The sequence below is a fragment of the Carassius auratus genome, chromosome 49 (assembly GCF_003368295.1).
Source record: "Carassius auratus strain Wakin chromosome 49, ASM336829v1, whole genome shotgun sequence".
Lineage (NCBI taxonomy): Eukaryota > Metazoa > Chordata > Actinopteri > Cypriniformes > Cyprinidae > Carassius > Carassius auratus.
The window spans coordinates 15,751,223-15,765,248 of NC_039291.1; positions in this window are offsets into that span (position 1 = coordinate 15,751,223).

Sequence of the window (14,026 nt, forward strand, 5' to 3'; positions counted from 1 at the left end):
TGAGTGACGTCTGTACTTCCCGTTCAGAGAGCAACTGTCCATCAAAAGCTCACTATCCAATCAGAGTAGATCACTGTTAACCCCGCCCCCACGAGAGGTTTGTTACAAAACACCAAACGAAAAACTGCGAAACAAAAGCGAAATCTGTGGCAATGCATTCAGAATCCACGATTAGCGAAAACGAATATTTGAAAAACATTAACAAAAATAAAGCATATTTCAAGAGCCTGTTACATTTGTGCAACTGTGTTCATTTTTTTTTCATTTTCATTGTGTTTTTCTTCTTTTGTTATGGCATATTTTTGATAGTTTCAGAAAAATTTACGTTCAGTTTTATAAAGTTTAGTTCATTTTTATTGAAGCAAATGTAATTCCATACGTTACAAACTAGTTTTCCGTGCCCAAAACGTTACTGCCTACACCATTGAAGCTGTTATTCACGTGTCGTATTTAACCTTATGTGTCGATGGAGGGCGGAGCTACAGTAGATTTGCTCTTAGTAATAGACATTCAGAATAATCTTGTTTTCCATTTGCATTAAGATTATTTTTATTACCACACTGGCATATAATTTTACTTAAGTAAAATGAACTTAATTTAGTTCCCCCCCAGGAAACAAGACTAAGTATCTTATATAATTTTCTTATATAGAAAATCAATCTTTATTTTATTATTTTTTTAAATATATATTTGTACTTGGTGAAAAAAAAAGAAGACAAAAATACACTTAGGAAGAAGAGCATTTTTCCTGCGTGCATCAATAAAGTGTTTAAAAAAGGGGGAGGAGACCGAAAGAAACTCTGGGTTTACCGAAGAAAACCTGCTCCTGACCAGGTTAGGTTCATAGAGTAAGTTACCATGGTAACTGAGTATAAGTTAGCTCTCTTTCAGAAACAGGCTTGACTTACCCTGCTTTCTCAGGTTTGACAAACCTCCCATTCTGAACAGAAAACCTAGAGTTTCCCTCATTTCAGGGTTAACTCAGAGTTTTCACTTAACCTCCTTTGTGAAACAGGCCCCAGTGCATTTGTTGTCATGGTCATTGATTTAAGTTCATCAGTTTCAGGTGTGTCTTTTTAATTAGCTATCTAATCTAATCTCTATTTGAGTTTGGTGGGTAGTGTTAATGTTACGTCTGTCCAGCTTCTCCTTTTGTGGATTTACTTGTATGTGGATTTATTAAAGAATGTTTATCATCATCATCATCTTCATCTTTGTATGACACAGTATCGTGACAATAATATTTCTGTATCATCAACCTTTGTCATCTACAACAGTTTGAAGTTTTTGATTCTAAAAACAAACAGTAAGAATTCCTCTAACTCTCGCATGATTTTTAAAACATTTTCCTCACTTCTTTGTCCTCCTCCTCCTGCTTCATCTCAAATAGCTGACAACTTTGCCACGTTTTTCATTAATAAAATTAAAAACATCAGTGCACAATTTTCCACCCCACAGTCAAGCTCATATCACCAGCAAACATACACTCATTCACATCCTTCTCTTCACTCTCTGAGGCAGAAGTCTCAAAACTCATCCTTTCTAATCACCCTCTACTTGCCCGCTTGATCCAATTCCATCTCATCTTCTTCAAGCCATTTCTCCTGAAGTTGTACCTGCACTCACTCATTCACATCATCAACACATCCCTCCACACTGGTGTTTTTCCCTCATCATTTAGACAGGCTCGTATAACTCCACTACTTAAGAAACTCACCCTCAAGCATCTCTTTTAGAGAACTACAGACCAGTTTCCCTTCTTCCTTTCATTGCAAAAACACTTGAACGAGCTGTGTTCAAACTAGTCTCTGCATTTCTGAAACAGAACAACCTCCTTGACAGTAACCAATCTGGCTTCAGAAGTGGACATTCAACTGAGACGGCCTTGTTCTCAGTTGTTGAAGCTCTAAGGGGCGGTTCACATATCACACCTAAAAATGCGTGGAATTAGCTAGGCACGCTGCTTTCTCCTTCTTTCCAAAGTGCTCGGGCAGTTGTGCTCCTGAGGCGTCTGCCGATGCTAAGCAACCATGACCTGCTCTCTCCATGAAGACACGGAAATTTCAGCAAAGGATGAATTGATTTGCAGCACTAAATATCGCTTGCAGTAGCTCTGCTACTAAATTTATTTCAAAATGGCAATCCATCTACAGCTATAATCAGCTGTTCCTTCATCTTGGCTGAGCTTTCAGTGTTTGCTGTGTCCCAAACTTAAGTGCATGGACTCCGAAGTGTGCATTTGAAGTGCAAATGCGTCACAGCAGCGCGACGAAGGGTGTCCCAAACTGGAGTGTGTGGACTCCGAAGTGCGGATGTAAAGTGCTATTGCGTCACAACGTCATGACGTAAGCTCTCCCAAAGTCAGAATGCGCACTTGGAAGGGCACATTTGAAGTGTATTCAAAGACTTCAAATGCGCCCTTCAATTCCCATGAAAACGAAGTGTACATCTGATGGACACTTTGCACCCTACCATATCCCAGAATCACTTGCGTGCATACGACGACGGTGTTTATATTCAAGTAACAAGGCAGGTGAGAGTTCTGTGGGGGACTTCACATTGAAATGTAAGTATTGTGTTTTCATTTACCCAAATATCTAGCCAAAGTGTTAAAAGCCAGTGTTTTTGGTTGTTGTTGTTGTTGTTTTAAACAATAAGACAGTCAAGATTATATATAGTATAAGGCAATTTCTTTCCCTTTGTTGTGTTTTTGAAGTGCTGTCATGCAAGAGATGTCTACAAATGTTTTAACCAAACTTTAGCACTTCAGAATTTTGTATGCATGTCCTGCTGTGTCATATTTTCTAATGTTAAGATCTCTTTGTTTTTTGTTTTTTTACAAGTTTTACAATAATTGAAAGTACTTTTTACAACCATTTACAGCATAGTTTAGGTATAAAATCAGAAAAGCACATTCAGTTTGAGCCCAGCGCTGCTTCCATGTGTTCTGAGGTCTTCAGGAGATGAATCTCTTGGTGAAGCAGAGATTCGGAAGACAATGCATTCACAGTGGAATGAGGCACATGTCAAACACTCCGGAGACCATCTTTATGATGTACCACTGGCAGCAGATAGAAGAGAAAACCCCTGGGTCTGGATTGTGGCACCCATCACTGTTGGCGTTCACTTCTCAGAAGATCCAGCAGCACTGTCAGGGCTAAAACCATTAAACACCTGTCCAACACTGCCACATTCAGCTTCATCCTGCAGTACAGGGGTACAGTCTGATTTAGGGAAAGAAGAAATTGTTTAGCTCCATCACAATGTAATTAGTAGAAGAAATATTGAAATACTTTAGGAAACTACTTTTAGTAACTACCAATACCATATTGGCTAAAATCTACTAGTCATGTTTAAAACCTTAGCTGAAGGGACAGTTAACCCAAAAAGGAAATTATACAAATCTGGAACAACTTGTTGAGCAAAGGATCACAGAATTGTTATTTTTCACTGAACTATCCTTTAAGTAGAAGTATTATCTTGCATACTCTAATATACTTTAGGTATTGAAAGTAAAAGTAAAGGTATGTAAAGTATTGTTCTGAAAAATAATTTGTTTAATTTCTAAATATGTTCAATTTTATTCAATGTAAAGTTGCCTACTAATATACTGTTGGGTAGTTTAATCTACAACAATGCATCATGTTGTAAAATACCATATTTTTGTAGTGCTGCTGTCTGTGAGAAAAACAAAACAAACACATAGTCCTTTATATTTATTTATTTGAGTAAACTTAACTAATGTACTTCCTTACAGTCCACCTATAATTAAAGTAACAACATTTATTGTCCGAATATTAAAATCAAACAGATCACTGTTCATACTATGCACTTTTTTCAGTTTTATTTTCATGCTTAACTGCTTAATAAAAACAGGTTGCAAACATGTCTACATATGATCACCATGGTCAAGACAATAAATTACATAAAATCGCACCTTTGTAAGATATCAGTAAGCATTTTAACTGATATGTGTGTTCGTGTATTTTGTAGTTTTTCATATGTATCATTAACGTTACATTATTCAAGTAAGCTCCAAACCAGTACCTGCATTTAAAGTTGTAATCCGACAAAGGACGCAGCAAACCAGTGTAACTTGACCTCGGTCTTGGTTATGCCTGAGGCATTTTTTTTTTCTCTCTGGAAAAAAAAAAGAGAGCATCGCACCGTGTGTGCGTCATGACCGCGTCCCTTTCATAATGAGCGTGCATGCCGCGCACCTAAATTGGAAATAACGAACTTAAGCACGCAAAAGATGCGATATGTGAATGGTCCCTAAGACAGGCAAGAGCAGAATCCAAATCTTCAGTTATTATGCTGCTTAACCTGTCCGCTGCTTTTGACACGGTTAATCACCAGATCCTCCTATCAACCCTACTGGCAAAAGGCTTCTCAGGAACCACACTTCAATGGTTTGAGTCTTATCTATCAGATCCTTCAAAGTATCTTGGAGAGGTGAGGTGTCCAAGTCTCAACATCTTACTACTGGGGTGCCTCAGGGCTCAGTTCTTGGACCACTTCTCTTCTCTGTCTACATGACATCATTAGGTTCTGTCATTCAGAAACATGGCTTTTCATACCACTGCTATACTATTGACACTCAACTCTACTACTCGCATCTCAGCTTGTCTAACAGACATTTTTTTCCTGGGTGATGGGCCATCACCTTCAACTCAACCTTGCTGGAACCACAAGCAGTTCTGTGCTACTCCTCTGTAGCACAAAGCAACATCAGTGCAGAAGAGACAGCTAGTGGTAGAAGAAGTCAGGAGACAGGAGGAGGGTGAGCGACATGCCAAAGCTGTCTCAATGGCCAAGCAGTGGAAATGGACCAACTGGGAAGGCCTGGAGAAGAAAAAGCTCAGCTGACATGACATCTGGCAGATGGATGGAGCACAGCTGAGTTTTGTCATCAGAGCCACATATGACCTGCTACCATCCTCTCAAAATCTGAAACAGTGGTATGGAGAAGATCCCGCCTGTTCCCTGTGTCAAATACCTGCACATTCTATCAGGGTGCACTACAAGTCTCACCCAAGGGCGCTATACTTGGCGGCATAACCAAGTACTTAAAGAGCTGGCATCAATACTGGAACAGAAATGAACCACCACAAACATTGGCAGGACAGGTCAACTTCATAAATTTTGTACCAGCTGGCCAACATCAAGAGCATCATATAACACCTAAAGACGCAAGCTTCCTGCAATCAGCGCAGGATTGGAAATTGGAAGTGGACCTTGATAAGAAGCTTATGTTTCCCCCAGAAATAGTGGCTACAACAGTACCATGGGAAGAGGGGGTTGAAGAGGCTTATGAGAGGAAAAAGAATAAATATTCCGACCTGGCAGCTGAAGGATCCCAAAACGGCTGGAAGACTAACATCTTTCCAGTTGAGGTGGGATGCAGGGGATTTGTTGCAACATCTACCACCAGTTTGCTGAATAAAATAGGGGTGAAGGGTCGCTCTCTCCAACAGGCCATCAAGTCCATATCAAATGCTGCTGAAAATAAACAGTAACTGGCTCTGGATCAAGGGCAAGGACCCCATCTGGATAGTAAGGTAGAGACAGATGGTATGCGGTCAGGCTTAGGTACACCGTTGAGCCTTCTGGAGATATTGTGGGCTTAAATCAACGAAACGTTGATGAAGCAGGGTTCCCACCTGATGACCTCAACGACATACCCTACCCTCCTTTGTTTAATCACTCCACAGGGTTGCTACTATCAAGAGTTTCCTACTAAAGGGATTGAAACATCTTGTTCTATTAGCTTTACTGTTTTGGAAAACCCATCGTTTCATCACAATTTCACCATAAAGTTAGGCACATCAACCATAACTCCTTCAAAAACAACCAGAAGCCTTGGAGTTATGATTGATGATCAGCTGACTTTCTCAGACCACATTGCTATACCTGTCCAGTGCTGCAGATTTGCTTTATTCAACATCAAGAAGATCAACCCCTGTCTTTCGGAACATGCTGCACAACTCCTTGTTCAAGCTCTTGTTCTGTGGCTGGACTATTGCAATGCTCTCTTGGCAGGTCTTCCAGCCAGTTCTATCAAACCTTTACAATTAATCCAGAACACAGCAACAAGATAAATTTTTAATGGGCCAAATATAATTCACGTCACACCTCTATCAATTTGCACTGGCTACCAACAGCTACTCGCATAAAATTCAAGGCATTGATGTTTGCCTACAAAACCACCACTGACTTGCGTTCTGCAAGTGAACGTCGCTTGATTGTTCATCCCAAAGAAGCACAAAGTCACTTTTACAGACTTTTAAATTAAATGTTCCTCCTGATGGAATGACCTCCTTAACTCAATCCGAGCAGCTGAGTCCTTAGCCATCTTCAAGAATCGGCTTAAAACACATCTCTTCCATCTTTATTTGACCCTCTAACTTTAACACTCACTATTCCAATTCTATTCTTTAACTACCTTTCTAATCTATAATAGACCTATAATTTATGATCTATAAAGACCTCTAACACTAGCTTGTTCTATTCTGTTTTCTTTTTGTTATATTATTTAAAAACCCTTGCTACGTGTACTGTGTTAAGCTAACTGAGACTTGTTATAGCACTAATATATTATTGCTCTTTTTGTTGTTTTTGATTGCTTCCACTTTCCTCATTTGTAAGTCGCTTTGGATAAATCATTTAATGTGGACTTTGTGGCTAATTGTAGTAAACCATAATAAAACTATTCTTCTAGTATTATACATCTATTTTTCGTTTAATATAATTTCTGAACAAAACTGATTTTTCAAGGATAGTGAAATAAGTTCATGAACAGAGTTAACTTCTAACGAGCTGATGATCTAAATTAGGTGTGATCCCACATGGACCAGCAAAGCATTAATGGCCTCAAAATCTCCAACTGCGGCTGTGATGTCTCCACAAGCATGTAAGCACGGGAAATGCATGTCAACGTTGCTGCATTCCATTGTATATAATCCTGAAGCGTGTTCGTGGCAGGATTTATTCCAACAGGATGAACATTGGGCCCCGCCACTATCAAAAACGAAGCAGTGTGGGCAATCATAAGGGGGCCATCTTTGCCAGTGTAACAGAAATTAGTCGAATCACACAAATTAAAGAGTCTATGAAAGCTGTGTGTGAAACACGGAGCCGAATTCCTCAGGAAGTCATAAAACACTCTGTGCCACAAGTCCCAAGCAAGATGAGCAACCAACTTGTTAACACAACAGCTTTCAACATTAACACCACTAGAACAATTATTTACAATTTCAATTTGAAGAAGAGAAATTTGGTGTCACATGTGTTGTTCGTAATGGAAATGCAACGATGGACATCACATGTAAACCCAGGAGATCAAGTTAAACACTTCCATTGACTTCCCCCCACCCAGCAGAACCAGACTGAAAAACTGGACGACACCCAGTGGCAGAATCTTCCATCAAGAGCACAGAGAGTGTGACACCCATATCCACGACCGTTTTCAGCCCAACTGCTGGAAAAATCCATGGGACCAGCCACGCTTCTCAAGAAGCCAAAAGGATAAGAACATCTGGAAACCTAACCAGATATCCAAAAGTAATCACCTGACTCATCCAAGAGCAACTCGTGTGGGTAAGCGACAACAAAACCCACCTCAGCACCACTCAGACACGCACAGTGCTGAGTATGCACAAGAACATAACCGCTTACCATTAGAAGACACGGAACAAGTCATGGAACAACTAAGAGAGTTCCTTCAAGACAATTTACATGCATATGACCACAAAGTTGAGTCATGCTCGCTGTGACCAGTGACAGAACGGAAGGCCGGTGATCACCTGGCACACCACATCAGAGATGACAAGCATCTGTTCAACAACGACCCGGAACGAACAAGTCTTTCATGGCCAACCATTGATGAAAAATCTGAGGTACTAAAGGACATCACCTCAGTCACTTACAAACTGTCAAATTAACTCCAACTCCAAGGACCACATTCCCTGTCTGTGCAACAGCAACCACCAGAGCACAGAAGGTCAGAAAGTCTGCTACAGCCAGAAGGCACCACAAGAAGAATGCAACATAGGAGACAAGGTTTTGCAACCCAGCTGCACACAGCCATGCCAAACTGCCTCCGACTGTGTGCTAAAGAACTTCCTGCCTTGCTGGACCGACCCCTCATTAGACCATGGACACGCCCTCATCCAAGCCAAGGATGCTGAGAGCCAGTCTTCAGTGACATGCTAGAAAAAGGGGGAGACAACACAGACTTGAACAGATCTGACCACACATGCACTACACCAGTAACACACAACATTACCTACACCCAGAGGTAAACACATCTACTGATAACACAGTCAACAAACATATTCTTCCCACAGGTAGAATATCCAACTTTTAGCGTAACCAAGTTACACATACCCACCATGAAGAAAAGTGCAGCCATCCTCACAATAGGTTGAACACCTGACACTAAGTTAAGGTTCATGACACACTAGCTGCACCCATGCTAGGAAAACCCACAGCAGCCTTGTTTTGTTTTGTTCTTCTTTTACCTATCCTTCTCCTTCCCCTCTTTCCCGAGTAGGTGAAACGCCTAGACACCCTGCGAGGGTCGAAGGTCTGATATTAGGATTGACTCGCAACACCTAATATCCGCCAGCCACTCTAAATTGTATGGAAGCCAGAGAGCTCCATGCATGATAGGTCAATTCATTGAATTGAAAATGAAATTACTAGAAAACTAATGGTAAACGTGTAAAGTAAGACAACCTAGAAGAACCAAACAAAGTTAACCACAAATTTGATTGATGAATCAAAATAAAAAAAACAATTTCCAAGACGATCTAAACTATCCTCAATGTGCTAAACTACATTGACTAATTGAACTTAACCACGTGTATCTAAATAACCTGATGCCTGCACCAGTACAGTAACTGTCATGGAGGTGTTGTCTTGCTGTTTGCTGTGTTTGTCTGCTTCTTCTGCCTTTGTTTCTCCAGCGATCGACAATGTCTTCACCTAAACACCTCGCCGATCAAAAGTAATAAAATGTAATGGAAACAGGTCAATTTAGCTCAAAGGGAATCATTTAATAATTTAAAGGGAATTTGAACAGAATCACTGTTTCACGGTTGGTCACTGAGACGCCCTGCGATTCACTGAACGAGCCGTTTAACATCAAATCTGCGCTGGATACTAATATCCAAACTATAGTGAAAACACTATCAATTAGCACAGTAACAAGATCGGCAGTTTAAGACATTAACTTGTAAGCACAAAACACAAGATACTTCTCTCTAATCTAACACATAAACGAACGCACACACACATTCACACAAGTTGCAGGAAGATCGAAAGTTAGGGAAAGATGAGTTTAAGAGAATGGAAATATGGAATCCCAAGTTTACAGCAATACGTTAAATTGCATAGACATGAACAACTATCAATCATGTAACAAGCCCTCGCATTGAGTTCCTCAGTGAGGTTAAAATTATATTAGATACACCAGTAAAGGTCACAGTCTGGAGGTAAAGTTACTTGCGTCTCCTGTGAAAAAGGAGTCCCGGTGAAAGGGGTATCCTGAGGTCGTTGATTGGCTGGAAGTTCAGTCGCTGAAGTGACGTCTTGGGAAGCCCGTGGTTTGTTGGGCGTTGGCTGAAGGTGCAGAGTCGTGTGCGCTGGTTGAAGTTGAAAGGGCACCCGAGGTCAGGCGTCGGAGACTCGACGTTACAAAACTTAACTCAGAACACGAAACTCTCAAACGGAAAAGAAAAGAAATAAAGTTTGACGAGACAAGGTTGTGTTCTTTCTCATCGTGGCTAGCAGCAGGCTTGCAGGCCGAAGCACGCTGGAACCGCGCTCAAAGAACAGTGATGCCTAAACAGCATGGCTATAGAAGCTAAAGCTAGGTAGCAAAGCTACAAGCTAAAAGCTAAGAGCAGGCATGACTAATAGCAGAGACTAAAAGCAAAGATTTTATGGTGTCCTAAGTATTTAAACTGGCCTGTTGGCCACACCTCAAATGTTGTCTTGACCAATCAGATATTGTCTTGGCTCGGGGGTATCATAAATCATATGTTTATCTTACCAAGCATGTGGTCCGAATTTTCCTGTTCTGGCAGGGTCTAATTTTGGACATGATTCCTATAACACGAATACGATACATGGGACAAATAAATTATTGTCTGAACTAATTCAAGCAAGCAGATTCGATCACACACATACCAAACATAATTATGAATCATTAAGCTATGCCATAGTTATAAAAGATCATACACAATAATTGATTATAACATGATAGTCAAATGTGTGGGTTACACATAAATGAATATGGAGTGAAGCGATGGACTGATTCATTTATAAGTCTTTTTGAGTTCATTCTGGTCCATATATACAAAAAGCAGTTTCTTTGCCATTCTCATTACAAAGACTTCTGTGGAGACTAAAGGTTCAAAGCCCTTCCCCCTTAGGAATTTCAGTCTGGTTCTGCTAGGTGGGGGGAAGTCAATGGAAGTGTTTAACTTGATCTCCTGGGTTTACATGTGATGTCCAGCGTTGCATTTCCATTACGAACAACACATTTGACACCAAATTTCTCTTCTTCAAATTGAAATTGTAAATAATTGTTCTAGTGGTGTTAATGTTGAAAGCTGTTGTGTTAACAAGTTGGTTGCTCATCTTGCTTGGGACTTGTGGCACAGAATGTTTTATGACTTTCTGAGGAATTCGGCTCCGTGTTTCACACACAGCTTTCATAGACTCTTTAATTTGTGTGGTTCGACTCATTTCTGTTACACCAGAGCCTTGGGTCGTCCCTCGAACTCTGAAGGCTGAATTGCGCAGCGTGTCTGAGGGGGCACTCAAAGTGGTAATTCGATGCATTGCTGCTCAAGGTGCCTTTTGCGGCAAGACAGTCAGTGTGAGAGCATGCAATGAGAGGGTTGGATGCAAATTATTGGTCCAATAGCGCTCTCTAATGAAGGGCACAGTCCCTGATGAACAGCAGAAGTGTCAGGAACTGCTGTTAGGGGCCTGAGAACGAGAGGTCATTGCTGTCGAACTCAGATTTAGCCTTTTTCATTGTCGCTGGTGAGCCGGTGGATAAGCTCTAGGACCCCAATCCTTACGAGGGGGTGCCATAAGTGAAGGCTCTTCCTGTGAAGTGACCCATTGGTGGTGTGAGGTTGTTGAACGTGATCGCACCACTGGTGTTGCTCTGTTTTTTGGTGCCTGTGAAGAGCTGATTGCTGCTTCGCTGCCCTAAATGTCTCCACTACCGAGGTGACCGCCTCTCCAAACAGCCCATCCTTGGAAATCGGGGGATTCCATAAGAAAAAGATTTATTGCAAAATGTTCGGCAAGAGTCTCTTCCTGCCCACAACCGAAGAAAACAGCATTGTAGGCCTCTGGGGTGGGCCGTAGATCCTCATCTGCAAAAACAACGGGTTCCACAAAGTCTTTGCCAGTTTCTTGCACTCAAGTCAGGAGAGTAAGTGAAGTGTGGAAAACTCTAGAGCAGCACTGTCCTCGTATCCATGTGGCCCCAAGCTATCGCCTTGTGCAGTGTCTCGGCAACCTCAGAAGTGACACATCGGGGGTTGGATGCAGGGGCGATCTTAGAAAAGACTTCTACCCTCTAGCGCAAAATTTTTAGCTGTAGGCTATCACAGTGAGGACAAGTAGAAATGCCACTAAGCGCTGCCTGAGCATGATGCAGGCCCAAACACACTACACACCTTTGTTCTTCCCCATGACAAACTTGTTACAGGGCTCCTACTTTCAATGACTCATCGCATCCGCGAAGAGGAGTTGAACACCTTGCTTGTTGTGGATGTTGCTGTTCCTGAAGGAAATGAAATCTGACCGTAATAGCGCACGGCACGCAAGTTTCCTGGAAATGGTGTGCAACGGTGTTTGAGATGCGTTTTCTCTTGTTTGGTGGCTGTGTTATTAGATTGTTTTAACCGGAGCCAGAAAGTTAACAGTGAGGTACATCTAACGGGAATGGCAGGAAGAGCAGGAACGGCTATTTAGGCTTACATTCCAATGCAAACTAAAGTTAAAACTACGGTGGTGAAAATAACACAAATCTAAAAACAAATATGAATTGTACTATCATTAATATACTAATATAAATCGGATAAATGAAAAAGTTGTGGTCTTACCTTTATACTTGCGATCTTCACTTGTATCACAGTGCTTTTATCAGCATTTTTTTTTGTAAGGGACGTTACTATTATTTTGGCGGACTCTGCAGGGCGCACATAGTGATGACGTCATAAACTTTGATTGGCTGAGGCAATTGTTGTCCCAGGGTCATCATAAAAAATATTGGTCTCAGGCAGGCGGCAAGGAAGTCGACCGGAAGTTGAAGTCGGCTGCGTGCTGCCATCTTGTAGCAGAACTTCACTTGCGTTAGCATCCCATTGATTCATTTTGGCGTCACTTTGACAGCGAATAAATTTACATCTGAAGTGTTTAAAGACTCCGTTGTCCATTATTTATTTCTAAAGATACACGACAATATATAAAGGGCTCCATTACCTTCTATGTTACATTATGGCCCTGTATAAACAGTTTTTGTAAAAAATAGGCTAACGATTGCGTCATAACCACTCGACTCTCTGTCGCATTACCGTACAGACAGGAGGAGAAGCTCACAGCCAATTAACTTAATATGGCGTACTGGCGTTACATTTTAAAATACTATACAAAATAATTAATCAGAATACTTACTCCTGCTCACTCACGACAAAGAACTCCCCGCTCAAGCTCGCCGTCTCTGCAAGATTAACGATGGCAGTTTGCACGCACAGCTACTAGAACATTTACATCTGGCAGACAGGTTGCTGACGTCGTCAAGCTTTGTTTGAGTCTGCGCGTCAGAAACGGAAGTGCTAAAAAACGCTAAAACTGGGGTTAATTTGTCTCAATTGAGTTCCAATGGGGTCGCTGTGTCCATTTCTTTTACCGTCTATAGTCTCAGGACAACGAGGACTTGGCAAAATCAGGATGTGCGTGTCAAACATGTCCTGGAACAAGTTCTCCTAGACACTGATTAATGTGACATAAAAAAACTATACATATTTATATATTTTACTGTTGTATTGTGGAGTGACTTCAAAAACTTTTCTATACTCCTGATTATAATAGTAAATATTACTATATCATAGCATAACAAAAGTGATCAGCAATAGAGCTTGGGAACCTACGTTACTGCGCATTGCATTCTGGGTAGTCGCGCCCATTTTTGAGGACACGCTTATCAGTAAAAGTGAAAGTGACATGACATACAGATCAAGTGTAAGATTACATATAAAGAAAAACTCAACACGGAAGCAAAGATACGGTATTTAGAAAAAAATCAAGACAATCAACGAACTCAATCTGCACGAACACAAAGAGTGGTCAGATGATCTTAAAGAGCTGCCGCTCGTAACCAATGTCTTTTCTTACCTTGTTTGTAGTGTCAGAGCGTACACCTCTGATCAGTTTAAAAATGATAAATCTCTCGAGTCTCACCTGCAATTTACAAATGGACGGGTGCAGAACCTACACATTTTCCGCGTCAACGAGCGAGTTATACACGGCCCCTTTACTTTTTAATATGCGTTATTGTAAACTGTACAAGTTAACCTCAGTGTGTTATGATGCACAAATAAAGACATACAGAATTGATCAATTTTGCCGTTTATTACTGTAACAGGTGGTATGCAATATGCATAACACTGATAATGGAGATGTGGTTCATGCATAGGTAACATTTAATGTAACGTTAAGTCTGTCAAATCGATTAATCACATCCAAAAAAAAGTTGTTTATATAACGTACATTTCTGTATATTTATATATATATAAATGCACATACATACGTGTGTATATATCAGACCAAAGGGACAATCCTTCTTTTCCTTCTTACTGCTGCTAACCAAGCCATGTGACGACGCTTTGTTAACTCGGAGACCTGAGATCAAGGTGCGGTTTTCCAGCGGGAAAGCTGAAAAATCGCACTCCATTCAAATTATTTTTCCATGCCGGTCATGAGTACGAGTATGGCA